The sequence below is a fragment of the Triturus cristatus genome, chromosome 6 (assembly GCF_964204655.1).
Source record: "Triturus cristatus chromosome 6, aTriCri1.1, whole genome shotgun sequence".
Taxonomy (NCBI): Eukaryota; Metazoa; Chordata; class Amphibia; order Caudata; family Salamandridae; genus Triturus; species Triturus cristatus.
The window spans coordinates 1,938,663,586-1,938,685,206 of record NC_140589.1 but is presented as its reverse complement, the minus strand read 5'-3'; positions in this window follow the sequence as shown (position 1 = coordinate 1,938,685,206).

Below are 21,621 nucleotides of genomic sequence, written 5' to 3'. Positions count from 1 at the left end.
CGTACATGGCCAGACACAGGAGGGTTGGGTGCAGAGTCCTCCCAGCAGTGCCCAGACGCAGGAGGGGTGGGTGCAGAGTCCTCCCAGAAGTGCCCAGACACAGGAGGGGTGGGTGTAGAGTCCCCCCAGCAGTGCCCAGACGTAGGAGGGGTGTGTGCAGAGTCCTCCCAGCAGTGCCCAGACACAGGAGGGGTGTGTGCAGAGTCCTCCCAGCAGTGCCCAGACACAGGAGGGGTGGGTGCCAATCACTGCCAGCAGTGCCCAGACACAGGAGGGGTGGGTGCTGAGTCCTCCCAGCAGTGCCCAGACGCAGGAGGGGTGGGTGCAGAGTCCTCCCAGCAGTGCCGAGACGCAGGAGGGGTGGGTGCAGAGTCCTCCCAACAGTGCCCAGACACAGGAGGGGTGGGTGTAGAGTCCCCCCAGCAGTGCCCAGACGCAGGAGGGGTGTGTGCAGAGTCCTCCCAGCAGTGCCCAGACACAGGAGGGGTGTGTGCAGAGTCCTCCCAGCAGTGCCCAGACACAGGAGGGGTGGGTGCCTATCACTTCCAGCAGTGCCCAGACACAGGAGGGGTGGGTGCAGAGTCCTCCCAGCAGTGCCCAGACGCAGGAGGGGTGGGTGCAGAGTCCTCCCAGCAGTGCCCAGACACAGGAGGGGTGGGTGTAGAGTCCCCCCAGCAGTGCCCAGACGCAGGAGGGGTGTGTGCAGAGTCCTCCCAGCACTGCCCAGACACAGGAGGGGTGGGTGCCTATCACTTCCAGCAGTGCCCAGACACAGGAGGGGTGGGTGTAGAGTCCCCCCAGCAGTGCCCAGACGCAGGAGGGGTGTGTGCAGAGTCCTCCCAGCAGTGCCCAGACACAGGAGGGGTGTGTGCAGAGTCCTCCCAGCAGTGCCCAGACACAGGAGGGGTGGGTGCAGAGGCCCCCAGCAGTGCCCATGGAAAAAAAAGGGTGGAGTACCCACAGATCCAATTGCCACAATTGTCAGTCAGGTGCACAAAGACCCTGCAGTACATGTAACACATGTGTGCAAGGCTGGGAGTACACACATGCATACAGCCTAAAAGGGAACATGTCCACATGAAGTCATGTCAACAGACTACACAAGTACAGTGATCACCAAGGATGCCACGAATGATGCAGGTGGAGACATCGCTCTGCATGCATGGCCAAAGTTGAAGGGGTCCGTCACACACCCAGCTAATGTAGACACAGCTCAGCGCAACATATTGGGAACACCCTGCAGGGAAGATGTCAGGGTACACAGAGGAAGGAACACACCTTGGGACAATTTCACCATGCAGTAACTGCTTACATGAACAGAGAAACTTAGCTAACACCTTGTGATGGCACACAGATACCAGGGTACCCCCTATGACCAGCACACTACTACATTTCTCACACACCCAACACATGATCACCACCCAAAATCATGTAGCAGCCCCACCAACAGCAATACCACAAAAGTAGTAGTGTTCTAAGGAAAAAAAAAGGCTTTATTCAGCATTTTCAAATAAAGTGTGTGTGGATAATGTTCAATATTTACAAAGCCCATAGGGCAGTCTATGAGTCACAGATGGATGGGGGACACAGTGGGACGCGTGTCCCCTAGCTTGCCTGCACGGTTCAGACCACCCTGTCTTCCACAGGGGGGGGGGGCATCATGTGGGGGGGAAGGACCAGGCACCGCAGGGACAGGAGGGGCAAGAGCAGGCGTTGTGGGTGCAGGGACGGAGGACTCCACCACAGGGGGTGGGGCAGCGCCAAAGGAGGTGGTGAGGATGGCGCTGCACACATCAGCAAGGTCCCCCAGCGTATCCCCTGCACCCGAAGGAACCACAGGCCCCAAGGAGGGGGGGGGGGCGGAGGAATGGGTCACAGCGCCACTGGGGGAGGGTGTGGACAGGGGGGGGGCACTCAACTACCCTGACCGGGGACTCCTTTGCCCGCTTGCTGGGTGGTGTCACTGTTGGGCTCAGGGACAGAGCGGCCATGAAGGAATCCTTGCTGGATTCGTGGCCAGGAGAGCTGAGGGGAGTGGATTTGGAGGGAGTGGATTTTGCGGAATGCGGACTCCCACTCTGACTGCGTGACTTACGTTTGCCCCCCCCCCAGTGGGTGTGCCTACCTCACCCTGTGTGTGCGTGCCAGGAGGTGTGCGCTTGCCCTGCCCTGCTGGTGTGGTGCCTGTGTCTGGTGGTGTGCGTGCATGCTGACGTCTGGGTGTACGTGGGACAGGCATGGGAGTGGGAAGTGTGGATGGGGCAGGGGTAGGGGGTTGGACGTAGCGCTGCAGGAGACCCACTGCTGCAGTCAGTGTCGAGTCGATGGACCTCAGCAAGTTGCGTTGGTCAGACTGCGCGGCTGAAATGCCCTCCAAGTATGCCCCCATCTGGTTCAGCACTTGGCTGTGGCCATGGAGGACATTAAGCGTCGCAGTCAGACCAACCCGCAACTGCCGCAGGATGTCCACAGACTCGGCATTGGTGGCAGCAGTGGAGACAGGGGCAGGAGGTGCGGTGCCTGGCAAGGAGACACGTGCTGACCGAGCACGGCGGGAAGGGACACGAGCAAGTGGGAGGCCGGTGATCGGAATGGAGGGGGCGGGTAGTGATGGAGCGCTGGTGTCAGCTGTGGGACCAGCCTCCGCCCCCTCGGAGTGCTCAGCCTCGGACCCGTCTGCGTCATAGTCGGTGGTGGATTGACTGGACAGGTCCTCCACTGCACTCCCGTCGACCTCCGTGCCACTCGATGTGCCAGACAACTCTGCACTGCTGGCACTGGTGCTCGATCCCTCCTCACGGTCCATGCCAGTGTCTCCCTCGGTGTCCCCCGACGATGCTGTGAGCAAGGTGAAGAGACAGGCAAAATCAGACACCTGTATACATATGTCACATGAGTCAAATCCACATAGGTCACAGTGCATAGCCTGAAAAGCAACATGAGTAACATCTACAATACAAGGCACATATGTAGGCCCTGCAACACACAGTTGGTTGACCCACCATGCCACTGAACAACTATGGAGAGCATGACACAATAGCAAATAACATGATATGGATTTGGACAGAGGAGCCAGGCACTGGGGACAATCCAGCACAGCATCTGCAGCACACAGCGTTGGCGTAAAAAGGGATGAGCAGGAACCATGTCTATTAACTGTAGGCACATGCTGCAAAGGCAATACTTAAAAACATGCCCAACATTAAAGGGTCACTGCACCTTGAGTGCATGTCCACGCAAACATCACACACCGGCCAGACCTAGCAAGGAGACTTCAGGTCTAGACATGTAGGCCTTGCCCGCACCAACCACCCCCTACATGAGACAATTTATTGAGACACAGGAAGCACTTACATCTCTTAGTCTGGAATAAAAACACATGGCCTGCAAGAAATCCTAATTGGACACAAAATACCCCTGGTGCGCCCGTACAAATACATCATCTACAAATGGCCATCATCAGATCATTTTACCATTACACACAGGCACTGGCCCCCGTGAGTATGAACAAGGGACATTTGGTCAGCCTGTACAGTGGACACATGTAGCCGAGTTTACGTAGACACAAATGGTGCCAGGGTACAATGGCACAGAGCACAACCTATGCTGGAGACACAGGGATCGTCGAGATTTTTGGATTACACACATGATACCTAGGAAAAGATGCCCCAGGGGACAGTAGGGGCCACACTACTCCACGTTCCTGAATGGTACCGACTGCAACACAAGCCACCATCCCTGCACTCTGCATATCTCACACTCATCCACATCATGTCACAGGCCACTAAATAGGACATGCATGCTGTAAAGCAATACACTTTAGAGACACACTCCTATGTCTGGACTCAGCATCAGTGACAACTGACATGGACCCCACAAGTACTGAACTGGACAGGGCACAGGCAAGGTCCCAAAACCTGTTACACACCACCCCCACACATGAAGCTGCAAGCATTGGGCACATCGATAAACTGGCAGCCTAGATAACCTTGTGCAAGTGTGACTACACACAGACCAGGGTACACATGCCAAGGAGGGGAAGGGAGGAAGGACAGCACTGCTACACTTTGGGGACCAGGAACTGCACTGCACATGTAAATCCTGGCAGTGTATCCATGCAACTGTGCACTTACAAATGCTGGTGACACACAACAAACACACATGTACCTACCCCCTTCCTGCTGCTGCTTTTCCCGTAAGCGCCTGTACATGTCAGGGAAGACGACCGCCAGCACACGCTTGTGGATGTGGGTCAGACGGCGGCACCCATGGTTCTTTTGGCTCACAGGTGAGTCCCCCAGCAGGACCCGTGCGATCCTCCGCGTCCAGCACCGGATATCCTGCCATCGTTTCCTCACCTGGGCTAGGCGCCGCTTCCGACCATCCGTCTGTCTCACGGCACTGACGGCGTCCTTCCAGATCTGCTCCTTGGCACAGGCGCCTACCTGTGAGGGTGAAAAAGTGAGACAACATCAATACACCTGCGACATGTCACAGAGACACACATTAGAACAATTTGGCTGGTTTTAACAGGGCATAGAATGCATCAAACTCATTACACCTGTGTCATAGGGACACTTTCCTCTGTGGAAGGCAAAAAGCACTAGGTGGCATTGTAGAGTACACAGGTGGCATGAGGGGTACGACACAATCAATCATCCAGGCTCACACTGTGCATCACAAGCGACACCAGGATTATGTGCAGCACCTCAAAGCAGTCACATGCCACAGGCCACTGCGGCGCCCTCAGCCGAGTACACAGACACACACAGCCACAGGACAATCACCTGCCATTGACAACTGCAGCTACACACCTCACTCTGCACATGTGCCACTAGACTGGGGGGTGTCACAGGTGTGGGGCTGGCCCATCACCGCAGACACACAGCACTGCTCCCTGCTCCCATCAGATGGGCAGGGTATATCCATCCCTCATGCAGCTGGGGTGCTACACTCCACATATGCACTCACCCACATGACAGGGGACTTACACACACACACCAATGTCCAGGGGACAAACACATCTTTTGGACACTCTCAGCACATGTACACTAAACAAACACACATCTGTGGGTACTGCCACCTGTCACACTGGGGGGACCACAGATTCACATGAGGACTGTAGTAACAACATTCCCAGGAGGATTAGACAAGTAAAATGTGTAATGCCACATGCAGTGATTGTCACAGTACACACAATGCAAGTGAGGAGAGCAGACATGCACCACAGCATGCTCTGGCTGGGAGACATTAGGCATTCCCCCACCCGGGATCCACCCTACAGTACATTGCATGTGTGTTACACCTGGACACAATGGCAGAAGTCAAAGTCACAAAAAAGGGGCACAGTCTTTGCTAGTGGACTCAGCACTCACCTGAACCCCTGGTCGACCGTACAGCATGGGGTACTGTGGGAGGATCACATCCAGCAGGGCTTGGTTCTCCTCCTGGCTGAAAGGCTGGGCCCTCTCCACAGACCTGGACATGGTGCCAGAGGATTCACGAGCAGCAGCAGTGTAGTTGAATCAAAGGATGTGCAGGCAAGTGCTCTCTCATGGGACCTGGCTGCCTTATATCTGCCTTGCTGCCCTGTTCCATTCACAGGAGTACAGAGTGATTGGTCAGTCACATTAGCATCCTACGTTTCCTCCAATCCCTTTAAACCTACCCCAGTGAGGGGCTTTGCATGGTTTAAAAATTGAGCATGATGTCAAGTCAACAACCACTTTGCAACAAAGTATATTGTTTCCAACCGACTTCTGCTGGCCACCTGATCAAAAATTCAAACTTTAAACTCAGTCTCCATGACAACCATCATGCATTTAGGCCCTTATACTTGTCCCTCATGTGTCCCCTATGTTATTTCAATATTTACACACAGGTACGGTGCGTTCCACGGCCCAAGGGCACCCCAAATGCAGTGAAACGGACCGTACCGGCGTGTGTACGGTCCCTATCACTATGGGAGTGCTCGCGTATGTGTACGCCATAGTAACACGGACCGTACACATGCGTGTACAGGTCGTATTACTATGCAATACGCATACGTCAGCACTCCTATAGTGATACGGACCGTACACACGCCTGTACGGTCCATATTACTATGGCGTACGCATACGCGAGCACTCCCATAGTGATAGGGACCGTACACACGCCGGTACGGGTTGTATTACTATGGCGTACGCATACGCCAGCACTCCCATAGTGATAGGGATCGTACACACGCCTGTACGGTCCGTATTACTATAGCGTACGCATACGCCAGCACTATGGCTTTGCTCGCGTATGCGTACCCATAGTGATACGCCCCGTACACGCGCGTGTACGGCCCGTTTCACTATGGCTTTGCTCACGTATGCGTACCCATAGTGATACGTCCCGTACACGCGCGTGTACGGCCCGTTTCACTATGGCTTTGCTCGCGTATGCGTACCCATAGTGATACGCCCCGTACACACGCGTGTACTGGCCATTTCACTATGGGTAGGCCTACGGCAGCACTCCCATAGTGATGGGGAACGTACACACGCCCTCAGAGCGCATGTACGGTGCATTTCACACCTGACAGTGGTGACAGGCAGCACACAGAAAGGAATAGAGCTGACATACATGTCCAAGGCTGGACATCAAGGCATTGTCTGTGCAGTACTACATGTGTCGGGCACAGGTGTGTCAGGCTGTAATGTGGCACATTACTCCTGAGTTGTGAAGGCAATAGATGTATGATGAGATGTGTACAGGTGTCATGTGTGATGGTGGAGTATGTGCCAGACATCCCCTTCACTCCTTTGACATGTGCGCATGTAGTACAGAACACTTGTGAAAAGCGTCACCGCCATGGCACAGTCAACAACACACGCAACTGTCCCCTGATGCCAGCTACAGGGGTTTTCACACCTGACATGTGACTACCCGCGTTGCACGATGTGACTATGTATGTATGTGTCGTGTGTTCCCATGGGCTTGCTGTAGGTGTTTGGTCAAATGCATCTGCAGTTGCTGCAACCAACATGTGTCTGTGTGTAGATGGCCATGGCACAGTGTTACGCATACCACGCCACATGTGGAATCTGATGTAAGGTGTGTGTGTATGCATCGACACGGATGTATGTAGGATCATTCTTGAAATGTAATCCTTAATGGCAAGGTGTGTGGTGTGTCATTTTTCTAGTACATGTGACCTGTGCCTCTAGTGTTCCGCAACCTGTCTGTACAATGAACATCCTTCCTCTGCACATATTTGGTTGTCTGTAACTCCTGTAATGCGTCTGCCTGCTCACTTACACTGGCCCACAGCTAGTTTTATGGCATGGCATTATGAGGTTGAGAATAAACGTTTGGAGCTGTCTCTTGGTAGGAGTGTCACATGGCTGCCATACGTGTCCAGGGCATATTGCACAGACCTGACTCTGTATGTAGCATATGTGTATTGCCTGTTGACCATGTGCTGAGTACATTGACATTGGTGGTGTACTGTACTGACTCTTCGTTGTCCCTTCTAATTCACTGCAGGGCTCCGCCTCTCCCTCGAGCAATTCCGGACTTGGCTGACGTGCGTGAAAATGACTGTATACGCCGCTACCGCTTCCCCCAACGTTTGATTGAGGACTTGACGACACGGCTGGCAGCACACCTCCAACCGCTACACAGGTATCCTGGTGCACTGACACCCAAGGTGAAGGTGATGGCAGCCCTACATTTCTTGGCCACGGGTACCTTTCAACATACCATTGCCCATGTGGGTTGGATGTCCCAAACCATGTTGAGCCGTGCTCTGCATGATTTTTTAGAGGCCATGTTGGAGCACCTTGATGAGTTCATTAAATTCCCAACTCCTGAGCAGTTGACAGCTGTCAAGCGTGAGTTCTATGCCCTGGGAGGGATGCCCCATGTCATTGGGTCCATAGATGGAACACATGTGGCTTTGGTACCACCACAGGCACAGGAGGTAGCCTTCCGTAACCGCAAGCATTACCACTCCATTAATGCCCTTGCGGTGTGTCTTGCCAACATGGTGATTTCACATGTCTGTGCTCGTTTTCCAGGATCAGCACACGATGCGTACATCATGAGGCATAGCAGGGTGCCTGAAATGATGCTGTAGCTGCGCAACGAACGAGCATGCATTGTTGGTGGGTATACTCTGCCAGTCCTGTATTTAACGTCATCTTCCTGTCTTACTGCTTCTCTGACCCACTCTTGTCCATGATGTTTCCATGTATGGGACACTGGCTATCCCAACATGCCATGGCTGATCATGCCTCTCCGCAACCCCAGAACGGCTGCCGATCACCGCTACAACAACGCCCATGGGCGGACCAGGCGAGTGATAGAGAGGACGTTTGGCCTCCTGAAGAGCCGATTCCGTTGCCTCCACAAGACCGGTGGCGCACTCCCATATGCACCGGTGAAGGTCTGCAAGATATTCCTCGTGTGCTGCATGCTGCACAACATGGCAGTGGAGAAAGCTGTGCCACTCATCCTGGATCCAGATGAGCAGGACCATCCACCCGTGGAGGATGAAGGGCTTGGGCACGAGGCAAGTGATGTGGAGGAGGAGGAGGCGGCGGAGGACATGCGGAGTCGGCTCATACGCGACTTCTTTGCTTAGTGGTGAGTTCCAGTGTCTGAGTGTGCACGCATTGGGCTGTGTGTGGCATGTGTTGCAATGTGTGTGTCCATCTGCATGTCTTCCAAGTGAGTCTGAGGTGTGTTTGGATGTGTCACTCGAGTGATGGTGCAATAGAAGAATGTCTTTCCTGAGTCATCATTGTCACCTAGCATGTTGACAACCTAATACGTGTCGAGTACATGCACATGCATGCGGATGTACTTCTTTTGGCTGACTTCTGGTGTGTCTCCCATCCACAGGTACTTGCGCATGCTGTCTGCTGGTGGCATTGTTGTGCTCCTGCTATTCCTCATGATCACAGCAACATGTGCTGAATCAGCGTTACATGCACGGACAAGTTCGAAAATCTCCTTCGGGTAAGGGATGCAGCACGGCTTTTTGGGAGTGGTATTTGTTTTGAATGTGTGTGCACTGCTCCTGTTCATGTTTGGTTACTTGGCATACATGTAGAATCTATATTTATGATATCTCGAAAACGAGTGGGGGATCTAAGGGATAAAGTTTAACCCCTTCAGCGCTGCGCGGATTCCCCCGCGGTGCTGAAGGGTTCGAGCACGGGCGGGGCCATGACGGAACGGTTCCGTCATGAGCACAGCTCAACCGATGCTCATGATGGAACCGTTCCGTCATGAGCATGGAAGGGGTTAAAGACTCAAATAGTTGTAATCCCCAAATCCACAGATTAATAAACATAAACAACTATGAGTCTCACATAATTGAAAACCTTGACACAATAGTAAGGGTGATGCTAAAGGTAGTGAAGCTGTGAATTCATGTATGCATATATGTGTATACGCATAAGTGTAAAATTCCCATCATCCACCCGAAGTGGTTTGCTTCATCATCTGGGAACCGGGGACTAATTAGAGAACCATCTTCTACTTGGCAAATCGTAGATCTTGGTCTCTTTTATGTCCCAAACTGTTAACTGGTATGGTATTTTTGTTAGATGATGGTTGGGTGTGATGGTCGCAGTGCTAGTGAAAAGTGATAGTGTGTAAGTGCTGTATAAAATTTGTCTAGCAAGGCACTGAGAACACTTTATTAGATCGCTACCTTGTTGACAAAGTCTAAAAACAGTGCTATAACAGTTTCAAAATATAATAACTGTGTTGGAAAACGGTCGTTTTTGAAACTGTTATAGCACTGTTTTTAGACTTTGTCAACAAGGTAGCGATCTAATAAAGTGTTCTCAGTGCCTTGCCAGACAAATTTTATACAGCACTTACACACTATCACTTTTCACTAGCACTGCGACCATCACACCCAACCATCATCTAACAAAAATACCATACCAGTTAACAGTTTGGGACATAAAAGAGAAGATGGTTCTCTAATTAGTCCCCGGTTCCCAGATGATGAAGCAAACCACTTCGGGTGGATGATGGGAATTTTACACTTATGCGTATACACATATATGCATACATGAATTCACAGCTTCACTACCTTTAGCATCACCCTTACTATTGTGTCAAGGTTTTCAATTATGTGAGACTAATAGTTGTTTATGTTAAATTATACATGTAGAATCACCATGGGGCACATGACCTGGAGCAGAATTCACCTGAATTGATGGTCAGACTTGGTGACAGTCATCTGTAATGGGATTGTGATGGAGCCATCAATGTGTATGACACTGGTCTCGGAAACATACGGGTTGCACTGGGTTGACATGGTGTGTGAATTCCCCATTAGGGGCTCAATGGTGTATAGCAGGCTTTCCGTGAGCAGCAGAGGGTGTTTAGCTGTCACCCGTCACTTGTGTGCCAGTGCCATGGATTTCCAGCATCTGTGGTGCTAAGGGGGGTGCCAGTGTTGGTCCCACGTCTTCATCCACATGACCTGTGTATGTGTAGACAGAGTTGCATTGGCATTCCGACACACATGACTAATAAAGGTGTCCCTCTGCCTCCAAGGTGCCTCATCTCTGTCAATGGTGGTCTGTTGCCAATGTGCATGCGGCATGTCTGGCATTGTTCTCAGAGATGGTGCATATGAGTCTATGTGTAGAGTAGCAAGATGCAAGCTGTTTGTCAGGGATTAGATTCTGTATTGTGCATGATGTCCATGGCTGTGTAGGTTTTGTGGCCTGTCAGTCTCCACGACGGCCACTGTGCCGCATGTGAATCCATTGTGTGTGCCATGTTGAACCAGACATTCCTTCCTTGACATGCACCTTTTGCATGGTTCCTTCCTGAGATCCTTGTCTTTGTGTGCTACTTGTGGCATTGTTTCCTTGACATGGCGCATGCTGCTGCAGGCCCTGCTGCAAGGGCACCCAGTGTCCACGCAAACGAGCTGGTGTCCATCATGGATTGCTTGCTGACATGTGCTATGCTGATCAGCAGCATCTGTGCCTCATGCGGCAGCACACTCTGCATCATGCACTAGATCCCCAGTTCCATCCACCTCAAGGCAAGAGGGAGACCATCCCCCAGGTCAACTATGACATCCGTGTCTACTCCTACCCTTCACTCTACTGTGGAAATATGGATTTTTCTGGTCAGTTATGTCCCCTATCTTGGACCCCAACGGTTCCATGTGCATGTCACAAGTACATGTATGTTTCCTCCAGTTCCAGTTATGAAGACGCAAATACATGTGCGTCCACCGTCAACATGTCCTCTGTCAGATCCGCCATGAATAGGCCGGATATTCCATTCCTAAATATGAAAGGCCACCGGCTTTATATGGTTCACTTATGCCATTTTTACAGTCCAGGCAAGTAGGCCCTGATTCTGTCATCAAACTCCTCTTGCCTTCTGCCTCTGAAAGCTCCAGTCTGAGCCTGCATCTGTGACCATGAACTTTGTCTCATTCTCTGCGCGGCTCACGAAGCCTGACATCAGCCTATTCTCTGCCAAGAACTGTATTTCACCTTCGAATTATCTGCTTCCCCCTCAGCCGATGCATTCCTGCCTAGTAGTTTAAGTAAACATTCTTCCAGCTACTGAGCAAAGGCTCGGCCTCTCTGTCCTCATGCAAGTAATTCATAGCCCTGTTACCAGGGAATAATTCCTACCCCCTCGCATTCAGTGTAGACACTTAGACGCTTGTACACGCACGCACAGTCAGTATAGAATAGATTCTGTCCGAGAGTCCTACTTTTGTGGATAACATAGTTCTTTAAACATAGGATGTTAGATATGATTTGGGATTAGGTTGACTTGACCCCCCAGACTTTTCGTCTCCACATGTAGAGCTAATGTCAAGTCCCCTTCACCCCCTAGTTACACGTCAATTACACGTCATGTTGCTGCGCGCGCATCTATGCCAAGTATTATCTTATAGATCCACCTATGTATGACATCATAACCAATTATGTTCCTTTTTACTCCTTATTACACCCATTTTCGGTTACGCAGGTAAAACGTCAATTTCCTTATCAATTGTTACGCCTACTGTATTCGCTTCATTGTAATGTATGTACTATAAAAGTTACTTCTTGTCAATAAAGTATGTACTTCACTTCCTGAACCCCCGTGGTGATGGAACTTGGAGCATCCGATTATAATCGATCATTGGAATAAAGCCCATTCCGAACCTCTAATATCACGGATTCTGCCTCTCATTTTACTGAGCTATTTTATTATGATTCCGTATCAAATTCAGTCCAGGTAAAGGAATTTTATTTACCACATGATGGCGCCCGAACAGGGACACTTTCTCATCTCACGCGCCGGCGGTGAGTAGCAGGCCCGGTCTCCTGCCACAGCTGGACGGACAATAACGCGTACCAGCAGGATTTCCTGTATCTCCCTCCGGTCAAGCGGGGGCGACTGAGACTGCGATCAACACCCAGACGAGGCGGTGAGAAGTGCGAAGTATCCCGACCAGAGCCTAGCTGAGAGAGCAAGATCCGAGGTATACAGAGACCCACCAGTTCGAAGTCAAGCCCAGTTTCCGACGAGTCGAGTCGAGTCCAGTCCGGTTCAAGTTCAAGTTACCGAGGCCTTCTGTTTCCGAAGCTACCCGGTGAGTACCATTACTGGGGAGGCATTTCTGACGTGCACATAGGTTGTGCCGGTCAAGACGGGTTTGGGTACACAAATCTGGTCTGCACTGTTTTAGCAGTGTATCTGTACTGTTTAGCAGTATATCAAGTATTCCGAAGTATCTAGTTAGTGTCAAGAATTAAGCGTGGTGATTAGTTATGCAGACGATCATCATTGTTGTTTCAGTTAAAGGTTTAATGTTTTAATGTTTAATGTGTTAAACGTCCTGCATATTGTGGTATGAATGGTTGTTCATTATTGTGCTTTTGTATTAAGTGTGTTCAAGATTAAGTATCAGATCAGATTGTCAATATGCCGCTCTTTTCAAAATTAAGACAGATCACTACTAGAAAAGGGGTACTCGAAGAAGCCGTCCCTACTCCTCCTAGGGGTACTCCAGGGCACTTCATGTATCACAAACATGGCTTAGACGCTATATTATTTCTTGATTTATGGGTAGACTACACCAAGGGATTGCCAGAAAGTCAGAGGTGGCCCGCAGCGGGGACCTGGGATGCAGAATGCATCATGAAAGTCGAGGAAGAGTTATGGAAAAGGAAAGTCAGACAGTCACAGAAAGACGCCGTCGAGTTATGGCGTAAAGAATCTCATAGACGTACAGAAAAAGCACGTAGACAGGAAGAGAAGAGTAAAGAGAGTTCAAACAAAGATCAAGAAAATCTATTAATTGAGGAAGGTATCCGAGTGAAATCAGAACAAGTAGACAGACAAAGAAATGCCCTTATGAATGGTATGTATCCCCTTCTGGCCGAAGGATTACCTAAGGCTACTCCAGAGATACCGAAAGACTTGCCACCCCCATTATTCCCAATCAAGGTACATCCTAAGGGGCATCCTAGAACCGCAGAAGATGTTTTTCTTTCCTCATATTTAGATGATGCAGCTCCCGAGTATGCTAATTCCGCCCCACATAGACCGCATACCAGGGAGGTCCAACGCCAAGATCCAGCACCCGTATCCCTACAGCAACAAATCGAGTCACAAGTTCCGGCAAGCACATCTGTTTCTGCATCTGTTCCTACGGGTACTTCGATAGCTGTGTCCACACCTATAGTTGCTGTGTCACGTTCGACGAATCCTTTCACACCCGACGCCCCAGATGGGGCCACGGGAGGTGCTACCAATATTTTTTCTACGCCACCTAGAATAAATAAACTTACTTTTCAAGAGTCAGCGCATTCACGTACACCCAAATTCGTAAGTGCCCGCGCGCTTAAAGAACTTCTTATAGATTGTAGATATGACCCGGTGCCTGGTATAGAGGACGAAATGATCCTGGCATCATTGCGTATCAGACGAGCCGCAGTGTATTTAGCGAAGTTACCAGGAATGACTGCGCATCTAGATAAAATATACCATTTTGTCCAAACAGGGCGAGATCCAGAATGTATTAACAGAGCTATGGAATACCAGAAAGTAGAGATACAGGGGGAACTGTTACGTTTCCTCATAAACTGTGTGATCAGAAATCAAGACCGACCGGGGGTAGATCCGGATGCAATGCAAATTCTTACAAAATGGAGCCAGAATATATCAGAAGGGAGACACGATAAGCAAAATTGTATAATAGCCATGTGCCGAAAGATCCGTAAAGAAATAGAACGCTTACACGAAGAGAGATTAGAGGCAGACGAGTTCGAACAAAGCGAGGAAGAAGGGTCAGGACTGTCCGCAGGACAGTCGGACACCATAGCCTATGTAGGTAGAGGAAGATCTTGTAATAGGGATCAGACTAGATGTCATACTGACTCAATACGTCCGATATGTCCAGATAATAACAAGAATTTCCAAATACCTATAATTAATATAAGGTCTAACGAGCATTCGTTCCAAACCGCCGACAAACTACTCCGAGAACGAAGGGGTTATCATTTTCTCGATTCTATGGATGAACAAGATTTAGCAAGGGCAGCTGTCCATTGGGTGGACAGTCCTGGAAAATATAGTGATGATACAGTAGTACGCACATTTTTGAATCTCACCCCAGATGAACAGAGGTTAGCTGGGATTTATATGATTCAACAACTCATTATACTATATCGGAGTCAGCATTCGGACCCTGGTCCCTTACCTGACATATTGACTGAATTGCTTATGAATAAATGGAGAGGTCCAGGTACTAAATTAATTAAAGAAATTCTAGAGTCAAGAAAGCAGTATATTCTTTTTGTATGCTCAGAGCATGTCTCATTGCCCGTCAAGGAAAGAACCACGTATCACATGGATAGACAGAATCCCTTACGAGAAGTGCACCCAATAAAAGGCGAGGACAACGAGTTTAGGCGCGTTTTTGTATATACGCCCATATCAAAAATAGAACTGTTACAAATGAAGAAAGTGGTACCCAGTCATGACAAAGATCCAGCGGGTTTTCACCGAGAAATTAAAGACATGTTACTCATGGGAGAGTATACCTACCCCGACATTATGACAATATTAAAGGTGTTGATGCCTGCTGGCATTTATGAGAAACTCAAGGAAAAAGAGTGGGAGGTAGGAGACCAAAAGATAGAATGGTCAGCATTAGAAGCAGAAGAAAAGGCCCGAGGTCCAGGTTCGGGGCTTGGGGACAAAACTAAAGCACTACCAGGTCTACTAGTACAGGTACTGCCACGTTTATTAACTACGAAAAAGGAAGATTGGGGTACAATTTCAGCCTGTAAACAGAAGCAAGATGAAGACACTAGTGATTACTATGCCCGATTCGAGAAATGTTTTGGTATAAATAGTGGCATAAAAGCAAGTAGCGAATCATACCCGCAACTGTTTGTAACAAAATTAGTAGAAAATGCCCTGCCCCCAGTAAAGAACAGAGTATTAAAATTCGAGAGTACCTGGCAAGGTAACACTCCATCACAAATGTTACAAATGTTACAGTACCATCACAATAGAATTAGAGAGGAACAAGAACATGAACACAGACGCATGAAAGACACAAAAATGAAAATGCTAGTTTCCCAGACAGTTCCAGCTGAAGGACATAAAAAGGGTATGACACATTCCGATTCAGTAGGACCTGTAAAAGGGACATGCAATTATTGTAAAAAGCCAGGTCATTACGTACACGATTGTCCAGTTTTAAAACATAATATCGCCATAGGTAAAACACAAGAAAGATCACGGCCACTCAGACAAGATCAGAATGAACAAGGAGCTATGCAGCATGCCCAGGCCATGCCAGCCGCACAACAGCCAATACAGTTTGTGCCAGCTGCACCACCGTTGCCTGTTGCTGCCACACAGACAACAACACGACAAATGTATCAGACTGCACAGTATGAATATCCTGAGTATCAGCGTTATGCATGAACTAGCCTAGAGAGGGAAGTTGACTTACCCCTTATCGAGATTCCTGTAGATCAAGAAGGACCTTATGTACATAGTGAATTATTAGGTCAAGATAGAAAATTTTTACTCGATACAGGGGCAAGTCGAACAACTATAAAACGTAGTGAAGTTCCAGGGGCACCCCTCTCAGGCTCTCAGAATATTTCCCTTGGTTTTTCAGGAAAACCTATTGTTAATGAAGTATCACAGCCTCTTCCACTTACGATAGGACCTCTGACCCGAACTACAGATTTATTGCTTACTAAATCATGTCCAGAAAACTTGTTAGGAATAAAAACGTTGAAAGCCCTAGGAGCCATAATATGTTGTTCCCCGGAAGGAGTAAGGTTGTTTTTACGTGATTTTAAAGGTCACTATGTGTCTAGAGACATGGATCCCCGACTGCAGACTTTACCTACACATCTATGGGCACAAGGCCCTACTGATGTTGGTTGCATGAATATTACACCATATCGAGTCACACTAAAGGCAGGAGTGGTGCTACCACGAATGCGACAATACAAGTTACCACCAGATGCTGTAGTGGCTTTACTACAAATCATTGACGAGCTAATTGCCCAAGGAGTAGTTGTAGAAACAGACTCCAATGTATGTAATTCACCGATAATTCCGATTCTTAAACGAACAGATCCCACAGCCCCGCCAGTATATCGATTGGTTATTGATCTGCGCGAGTTAAACAAATGCATTGTGCCACAATTTCCTGTGGTCCCAGATATCTCGTCATTACTGACAGCTATTGATTCCGAAGCAACATTCTTTACTGTAATTGATCTCAAGAATGCCTTTTTCAGCGTCCCAATAGATCCGGAAAGTCAATATTTGTTCGGATTTAGTTTAAATGGGCGTAGCTTTAAATTCTCACGCGCACCTCAAGGATTTACAGAAAGCCCCAGCATCTATAGCCAAGCACTGAAACGAGAACTAGACAGTATCCACATGCCAGTTAACACTGCTCTGCTTCAATATGTCGATGATCTGCTGATCACCGCGAGAAGCGAACCGGAATGTGAAAAAGCATCGCTGACAGTTTTACAATTTCTAGCCGAAAAGGGGCACAAGGTGTCCCCTTCTAAGCTGCAATTCTGTGTCCAGCGAGTTGTTTATCTTGGACACTCGCTGTCCAAGGAGGGAAGGCAGCTTACACCCGACCGCATTCAGTTAATAGCTAACATGTCAATACCCAAGACACAAAAGGAGGTACGAGCTTTCATAGGCCTCACTTCATATTGTAGGCAGTGGATCCCTCAGTATGCATTTCTAGCAAAACCACTCATTCAGTTAACCACACAGGAGGCAGCCACATCGACTGTTCTCCCTTGGACTCAGGAACATACACAAGCTTTTGAAAGCCTAAAGAAAGCTTTATGTCAAGCACCTGTTTTAGCAACGCCATGTTACAGAAAACAGTTTACACTCTTTGTTACAGAACGCGAAGGTACTGCCTTGTCAGTACTCACACAGGAACAAGCAGGAGCACACAAACCATGTGCTTATTTTTCTAGTACATTAGATCCCGTAGCTCAGGCTTTACCTGCATGCCTAAAATCAGTGGCAGCAACCGCTTTAGCAATCAGACAAAGCGATGCCATAGTGTTAGGACATCCATTGACAGTTCAAGTACCACACGCAGTAGAGGTTCTTGTAAATAGAACGCAAACACAACACTTGACTATAGCGCGACTTACAGGATACGAACTTACATTGTTTCAGCCACATATCGAAATCAGACGCTGTAACACATTGAATCCTGCCACACTTTTGCCAGTAACCGGAACAGACCCACTAGCTCATGACTGTATTGAAGTTATTACAATAACGACAAAACCCAGACAAGACTTAACCGATGTCCCACTGTCAGATCCAGACCTGACATTGTATGTAGATGGTTCATGTATGAGAACAAGTACAGGAGAATTAGTGGCCGCTTACGCAGTCACAACAGATACTGAAGTCATTGAAACTAATCGTATAAATACTTTGTCAGCTCAAGCCGCAGAGCTTATCGCTCTGACACAAGCCTGTATTCAAGCCACGAATAAAAAAGTCAACATATACACTGATTCACGTTATGCATTCGGAGTTGTACATGACTTCGGCGTGCTGTGGCGAGAGAGAGGTTATTTAACTTCTCACGGTGCCCACATTCAGCACGGACCCCTCATTCATGCCTTATTAGATGCAATACATCTGCCCACTGCAATATCAATTATGAAATGTAAGGCTCATACGAAGGTTACTGATATCATTTCTCAAGGCAATGATCTAGCTGACAGAACAGCTAAACAGACTGCTCAAACTCAAACCCCCGACATGACAAAGACAATAGTCCCGATGCCGACACATTGTATGACAGTTAAGGATCCTACTCTTGACGTAATTGACATACAGACACATGCTACATCAGACGAAATAAAGAAATGGACTGAATTAGGAGGGATTCAAACGGACCAAGGATGGATGATGAAGGAAAAGTCTGTATGGTTCCTTCCTGATTCAATGGTCCAAGTTATAATTAATACTATACATAGTCCAGCACATCTAGGAGAAAAAGCTATGCTAGACAGCATTCAACACATTTGGTTCAATAAACATTTACGAGCAGCAGCCAAACAAAAGGTCCGTACCTGTATGATCTGTTGTCAGTTCAACCCAGGAAAAAGCGTTCCCGTAGAACAGGGTGGATTTCATCCTCCTAATCATCCTTTTGAAGTACTCCAGATGGACTATATCCAGATGGAACGATGTCGAGGATTCAAATATGTTCTTGTAGTTGTCTGCGCTCTGTCCCGTTGGACAGAGGCATACCCGGTTTCAGATTACACTGCCCCGACTACTGCCAAACAGTTGGTTCGAGAATTCTTCCCACGATACGGTTTACCACGTGTTGTTCACTCAGATAACGGCCAGCCGTTCTCATCCGAATTAATGAAACACGTTTCACTTCTGTTAGGATATCAGTGGAAATTCCACTGTGTCCGACACCCCGAGGCAGCAGGTCTCGTAGAAAGACATAACCAGATACTGAAAATCAGAATGTCCAAAATATGCAGAGAGAAAGGTGTCGACTGGGTAGTAGCGTTACCAGTTGCACTCTTTTACATGAGAATGGTAGCACACTCTCGAACAGGGCTATCCCCGTATGAAGTGATCTTCGGCAGACCACCAAATATGTGGGGGACGCCTATACCACGCAAAATAACTGATGTTGACTGTAATATGCTGACAGATTACTTGGCTTCCTTGATGTCTGCACTACAATCTTGTCGTTCACAGGTAGCTGCAGCCTTTCCCGACAACACTGAGGTGAAACCCCATGACGTTGTTCCGGGTGATCTTGTCTTTGTGAGGAATTTCGACCGAAAGACTCAGCTGGAGCCCAGGTGGAAATCACCCAAGTTGGTCCTGCTGACCACAAGAACAGCCGTGAAGATCGAGGGCCGCAAGGGCTGGATTCATTCAAGTCATATCAAGAAATTTCATGGACTATCCTCGGATATAGACATTGTGCCCTGCACTCCCTCACAGACTGATTCAAAACTTCCTTTGGTTGAACAGAATAACTCTGAAAAATACAAACTAAAGCTTAGGCCCAACAAGTCGAGCAATTTGATTGTTTAAGTCCTCTCCAAGGTGAAGCGGTTGAATTGTCTCTGACATGTATCCCTTGGACCTGAGTAGAGAAAATACCCGGAAAATGTTGAAACGACAGGCGTATTGTAAATCACTGCGTAGCCACTGCATAGTGACATTATTAATTCTGTTTTTATTGAGTCTTTTAATAATTATTACAAGTATATTGTTGCACATATATTACCCTATTTCTAGACATGTTTATAATGTTACTGCTGAACATTCTTTTAGTGACTTACCTCCGCATGAATTGTCTTATAGACTTGCGCTGCGCAATAACACTTTCATTAGTATGCTACATCATTCCCATCAGACTAGTAATGCCACAAATTGTTGGGTGTGTGGCCGACTCCCTCCCTATCAGAATTATGAAGGAGTCCTGCCTTTCTTTCCACATCCATTTACACATAATGGCTCCTGTGGAGCATGGTTCAGTTTAATCAATTCCATAGACTCAGACACAGCAGTTTACCAAGATCATTGGGTATGGGGAAACCTGAACCTAGTTTTACTCAAGGTTTGCTACCCTGACAAGGAGGGTCGCCCCAAAAGAACAGGAACTGATCTAGAAAATGAAGTATATGGATTAGGTAATTTTACACCTAATCTCATGATTCTAAATGTCGTATCCAAAATTGAACTAGTCTTACCCACCATGTCAGTATTCCCAACGAAGGGTGAATTGTGTGTAAGAAAGGTTGGTTCCATACATATGGGTCATAGTAAATGCACTACTATAGTAGAATTCAGTGATCAAGGCAAATCTTCATTTAGAGCTTCTCGCCACTCCTACTTTGTATGTGGTCAGACTGCATATATGCGTTTACCTCTAGATTGGGATGGTACCTGCTACATTGCATTCCTTTTGCCACCTGTTTTCCTAGCTCCTCCTGATTATTACAGAAATATTCATTTAGTACACAACAGAGAGCGGAGAGATCTCCCCATTGTCGATTACACTGAGACGGCATGGGACAAGTATGTAGATTTTAATAAAGGTATCTTTCCCTATATAGGTACTGTTACTAATAGTAAGCTGATACGTAGATTAACTAGAACCCTTGAAGCAGTAGTGAATGAGACTATTTCCGCCTTAGGCAATTTAACGGAAGAGCAGTCTGCTATGCGGATTGTTGTGCTTCAAAATCGTCTTGTCCTTGACGTCATCCTGGCTGATAGGGGCGGAGCTTGTAGGGTCATCGGATCAAGCTGCTGCGTATTCATACCAGAAAATTCGCCATCTGTATATAAAGCCATCACTCGCCTTCATAAGATTGTAAACCAGATACACCAGAACCCAGGCACTTGGACTTGGTCCAGTTGGTTTTGGAATGTGGTATCAGCCTGGGGATGGAGAGTTTTATCCTTCCTAGGTATTGGCCTTCTCATACTATTCAGTTGCTGTCTATGTCTACAATGTGGACCAGCGATTTGTGGTCTGTGTGCCACATCGTGTATTCCACCACCAAGATTTCATTCGTCACGAAAGAAGAAAGAAGAACAAATGGTGCTATATGAACAGATCAATGGATTGATGAAGATTGATATCTCTTGAAGGGCAAGTAGGGGACAAGGAGGGAATGTGGAAATATGGATTTTTCTGGTCAGTTATGTCCCCTATCTTGGACCCCAACGGTTCCATGTGCATGTCACAAGTACATGTATGTTTCCTCCAGTTCCAGTTATGAAGACGCAAATACATGTGCGTCCACCGTCAACATGTCCTCTGTCAGATCCGCCATGAATAGGCCGGATATTCCATTCCTAAATATGAAAGGCCACCGGCTTTATATGGTTCACTTATGCCATTTTTACAGTCCAGGCAATTAGGCCCTGATTCTGTCATCAAACTCCTCTTGCCTTCTGCCTCTGAAAGCTCCAGTCTGAGCCTGCATCTGTGACCATGAACTTTGTCTCATTCTCTGCGCGGCTCACGAAGCCTGACATCAGCCTATTCTCTGCCAAGAACTGTATTTCACCTTCGAATTATCT